Below are 6000 nucleotides of genomic sequence, written 5' to 3'. Positions count from 1 at the left end.
GACGCAACGCGCCACAGGCCCAGGCCGGTGGAGGCACTGTTATACAACTGGGAACATTCATCGGTGGCTGTAATCAAAGGCAGCGAGATTTTTACATGAGTATAATGGACACAGGAACATTACCGCTTACCACCATCATCCCCTCATGTTTGATGTCTGACACCGATGGCATTTACCAACAGACCAACTCTCAGTGTCATAAAGCCAGAATCGCGCTACACTGATTTGAGGTGCATGGTCAACATATTTGGCTTATCTGCACCCAATTGGATTCCGCTGGGAGGCTACCAAGCGGCAGCTTCGCACCCACAACCTACCTGACTGTAATTTACAGGAACCGCATGACAGGTGCGTAGACATATGATGCCTCAATACCTCAGGAGAGTTATCAAGAGTTTGTCGCATCCATGCCACGGAGACTTGCTGCCGTATTACGTACCAAAGGTTGACGTGCACGTCATTAAGTGGATGCTCATTACTTTTTGGTTCATCATTGTGTGTTAACACATGCAAAGCGTACACCGTGATGCATCCCAAACGAGTTATAGCTGTGTTGTAGCGTGTTCTTCCTCCATTCGTCTCGGAAGTGCAAATGTAGAGTTTCAGTGAAGTGATCAATGCACAGCACAGTGGATAAATTCGAGACCATAATGTAGATAATATGATCGCTTTTACCTCTGATACCGGGCTACGGCAGTCAGATACACAGAAAATATTATAGAGTTTCGTAATGAAGCCCCTTGTTAAGTATGCGTACTATTAGATTCCATTTAGTTTCTTTTAGCTATTGGTAAATGGAGTACTTCCCACTTTAATGACACAGGGTAGCGTGTCTCAAACTATAGCGATATTCATTGAGTTCCTTACGTTCCATTACATGCCAGTATCACCGCAATCTTTGATACGATCTCTGGCAGAAAGTCGACAGATGACAGTAGGCTTTTCGTAATGACAACAGTCGACGAAATTTCCACACCTCAAACTTTTACTCTAATGAGATACTGCTGGAATATCGATAAATTCTACCCAATGATGTTGTCGAGATATAAAATTCTTTCCCAGGACGTCCTTCCGTAGACAAAGAGATCCTAGAGTGCTAATTGTGAGCTACCTACATCCGCTAGCTCTTCCATATGTACATTCAACGGTTAACAGTTCTTTCTACAATACTACCCGTTATCAACTTCTCACTTTCTGCGGGGTTGTTTCTGTAAGCAGCGTACCACAGCTTACAAATATCTGAATAAAACATTACTAACCACCAAAAACAGGATTATTCTTTGTGTCGAGACTAGTTTCGATCAAGAGATCGTCTTCAGTTAGGAAAAGTTATTGTTACAGCATAAGCTTGCAAGGAAGTTCTCTTGGCCGTCAGAAGAAAAAAAAAAAAAAAAAAAAAAAACAGGAAACCTTATTATGTCTGTAACATGTGTGCATCACTGAACTGAACCACAAATTGCAAAATATATCGCAGCAGTAGATCCGACAGACGTGTAAAGTCACTTTCCGGAAACCGAATCAACGGTAACCTTCTAAAAGCGATCGAGAAATCAGTTCCTGTGGTAAAGAATGTATCGCTGTAAGAGTTTTTATGGTGGTTCATATTTATATTTATGCCTGGTGCTAACTTCAACCACTATCTGCTCTACTTCCTCTACACATCCTCAACATTTATTTGTACTGCCTGTTAAGTATAAGAGACGATAACTATTACTTACTGCCTACTAACTGAATCAACTTTTTTGGATACCTATATGTATTAATGGACAACGTGACAGGTGTGCTAAATACTTACACGAGTCCTGTACGAGAATTCACCGAAATAAGACCATACCAAGTCCCTATTTTGTACCATTATTGCGGAGCAAAGTTCGATAACATTGTGGCAATTATAGAAGTACTTTAGTGTTACGGAGAGCCAGCGATATTCCACTACTCGGCTTGGAATTCCTCTAAACCATTAGTCCACAACTTGCTGTATCAGTAGATGTCTTGTAATGAGCACGACAATAATTAGACGGGATCGCGGCAGTTCTCCAACTCATGTGTTCGGAATACCTGTGTACTGCAACCACCACGATAATGAATTTACTGTAAATGCATAGCACATAATCTTCGTGTCTTATTGATGTGGAGATGACGTGTCAACTTAGGGTGCAGATTTCTCTCTCTCTCTCTCTTTCTCGGATGATGGTTCAGATGGGTCTGAGCACTATGGGACTTAACATCTGAGGTCATCAGTCGCCTAGAACTTAGAACTACTTAAACCTAACTAATCTAAGGACATCACACACGTCCATGCCCGAGGCAGGATTCGAACCTGCGACCGTAGCGGTCGCGCGGTTCCAGACTGTAGTGCCTAGAACCGCTCGGCCATCCTGGCCGGCTTTCTTTGTCTTCCTCTCAGTTTGATGCTCGGTGATCTGCAATTGTAATCACAAATTAAAAAAGATAAAGTTTAATGGCGACTAGGAAGGACGGATCATGGGGTACTAGACCGCAATTACCGAAGAAAGTAAGGAAGAGAAGGAGGTTATGATTTATTGACTATTTGCTTCCCCATTATTTACCAACTGCTTAAAATCGCTTAGTGAAATTGGTCTTTAGCTTCATAAAGTTACGACACAGAATGTATACACGAATACATACTAGATGGAAATGGGTTCCAAATATGTGTTTTTTTGTATAACATGTATTAAATCTACAGTTTTTCCATTGTAAACGCATTTAACGAGCACATGACTGATGTAATTCCAATACTTAAAAATTCCCCAGACGTCAAGGATACGGTTTAAAAGAGAAAAAAATTGTAAGCATGGTCACCGTTGAACCATTTTGTAAAAGTGAATTAGATAACGCTATAATTATAAAGACAGGACATCATTTTCTCAAAGATTTAATTTCAGAATTTACCTACCGCGACAGCGTAACAATCCAGTCCTTCGGTATGATCCGATCCGATTGAACCGTACTCACCTGTAAAAATAAAAGGCACTATTTTAATACTGGTAAATGCAATGAGACATTTATGGCAATATACGTCGAACCAAACGAAAACTGGCAATCGCCAACATGAGGTTTGCTGATGGTAATCGATTTGGTTACATATCCATCTCTTTTCTACTTAAAAAGACGAGGGAAGATTTAATTATTTCCTACGTTTCGAAAGCACGACGTTGAAAACTTGACCTGTTGTGTGTAACATGATAACGTTAAGACAAAGACACAAGAACTACCACACAGCTTTCTAGCATACCACACACCTTTCTAGTATTAAAAAATACATAAATTGTCGTCTTACATGAGATCCACCAACATACTAACGTCAGCGTCCTTTCAAAAATTACGAAGAGTGATTGAAAATGGCCAGCCTATAAATATACAGGGTGAGGCGTCTAACTATCTTACCTCAAATTACTCATTAAAGGAGTTTGTAAACTCTTAACTTAGACGTTCAGTAACCAGGCGCTCATAAAACAATCATCAATTCATTAAAAACCGGAGTACATGCATAACTTTTTCTTTTATGTCGAACTAAACTACTTCTACTGCCTTGACAGCATATTTCCACCAGACAAATACTGTGATATAACTCCTTCTTAGAACTAACGATAAGTCTCAGAGTGATAACACATTGAAAATAATGATTTCTGTGCCGTTGTTGTGGATATTAAGTTTCCTTAAATGAGTTTCGTGACCTAAATCCGAGGTTATCGAGAACAGTACCAGATTTGTGACTAGATTCAAACCTTTGGATCAGAGAGACCTAAGGCATAATGTTAGGGGAACAAATGGAGACCTGTGAAACTAATTTTAGGAGTATTCCAGGACGTTGTTATGGGGCCGGTACTGTTTGCAATACAAAGGGTCTTACAAAAAGAAGAATACAATTTCACAAGATTATATTTTCTACTTGAATCAAGGTCGAAATTTCGATTGAATTTTATATTACCGATCGGAAATAGAGATTTGCCTAGATGTCAATTGTACGTGTCTATTTCATGCGGTTGCGGTAGGATCTCTGTATGTGCACCTAGCTATTGTGTGCGCTCCCTATCTCGTTTATCGCCCGAAGCGCATAGGGTCGGGATGTCGATAACACACCAATCGAGGCGTTTCTCGTTCTCCGTTTCATCACATACAGTCCGGTGAAGACAGTGATTTTTTGTCGAGAGTACGGCATTGTGACAATGGGTCGTTCGTATGGGTATTACCGATCTCGCATTTCACCCTTAGTCTCCAAGGACACCTGATGTCACAGTATGTGACATTTTCGTTACGGTGCTTTACGGAAAGACTCTGTCAAACCCCAGGATGATATTTATTGGAGAAAGCGTACGGAAATTTATTTCATCCTCGAAACTGATTTACAAAACACTTGTTCGAGCGATTCTTGAATACTACCGTGAATTCAAGATCTTTACCAGGTTGGATGAATAGAAGAGATACAAAAGATCAAAAGAAGAGACGCGGGTTTCGGTTATTACTGCGAGTCGTGTGGTCGCAACTGCACTTCAGCCCAGCCTCAGCTGTAGCAACACGGATTGCACGGAGCAGCTTCTCGCAAGGCGAAGCAAGGCCCCTAGCGAATCTAGCGGTCTACAACAGAGGTCGCCAGCATAACAGAAACAGTTTAGCACGCCAGCGCTCACGTAGGATGAGTCGTGTGTAGTTTCATATCACCACGCAAACCAGGATACATGTCGCATATCTCAACGTGGAATTTCACTTGCAATTCCATCGAGTTCAGCAGGTCCATTGCAGCTCATGTGCCAAAGAGCAGCGACCTTTCCGCCGACGGAATCGGCACACACGCCGACAGCGAGTTCGACAGTAAATTAGCAGCCCAACTACGAGACAGTGTCATGGAGCAATGTCTATGATGTGAAGAAGACAGTCATATTGGAGATTTGGACCGAAATTAGCATCGGCAGAAGCTATACTATTTGTACAACGATAACATGAGAGTGTTTGCGTTGCTGAATATGTTAGTGTTTACAACATAGACATTTGTAGTTATTTCAACAGTCTAATACAAACTAGAACAAATGACGACACGCAACGAAGGACTTAGCCAAATGGGACGAAAATCGATAGATCTTATTGAACGGAGTCTACTGGGGCACATTTGTATGTGTCTCCAGAATACGATTTTATAGACGATGTATGTCTTTTTTAGGCTTTATATCGCTGACCGTCTAAGACCGCAGACACAGAGATACTGTTATTATAGTATTGGAGTAAGAGAGCGCTTGGCATACAGTTGTAGGTAGCTGAGTGTGAGCGAAAGACGATGGAGTGGACAGCTTTTGTGTTGTGCTGTGTGAAGCCACCAATTCTTAGATTAACGTAGGAATTGCGATAACATGTAAGCAGAAGTATTCATGCAAGCAAATTAAAGACGTCAAATAATTATAATTTTTGTCTTCGCCAGGCGTTAGTATATACGAATTGACAGATAATTTGTAATTTTTGAATAGCCCCAGAATGTACGTAAACTGTTTTGATAAGAAGGCTAGTTAGGTATTTCACTTTTGTAATGGTTCTAAGTTTTGTTAACAGAGCTACGTGTAATTTGATGGTCTGCATTTGTGTTGGATTACTGAAGTTAGATAATACTTGCTGTTTAAATCTCATTATTTGTGAATCAGTTGTGAGTAATGTAACTTCACTTGTCAAATGCTTTTGAAAAGCCATGCTCGCAATATAATTTTGCTAAAAAAATCAGTGTTAGTACTGCACCATAATCATTACAGCCTCCGTGGATTTCATGCGCATTTCAAACTATTATGGCCAGCATTGCACACTGCTGAGCTAGTAGCTAGCATATTTATATGTTTTTGTGAGTGACCAGAATACATCGCGTTCCACTGTTGCTGCTTTTGCCTAAGGGATTGAATGTATTTTGCAGTGACTGCATTTCTTTATTGGTATTGGGAGTTGCACTGCCCAATCGATTCGTATAAGGTTTTGCCAACAATAACACACAGTAAGTACACC

The sequence above is a fragment of the Schistocerca nitens genome, chromosome 5 (assembly GCF_023898315.1).
Source record: "Schistocerca nitens isolate TAMUIC-IGC-003100 chromosome 5, iqSchNite1.1, whole genome shotgun sequence".
NCBI classification, from domain to species: domain Eukaryota; kingdom Metazoa; phylum Arthropoda; class Insecta; order Orthoptera; family Acrididae; genus Schistocerca; species Schistocerca nitens.
The sequence above is the reverse complement of the archived record's forward strand: the minus strand, read 5'-3'. Positions refer to the sequence as shown.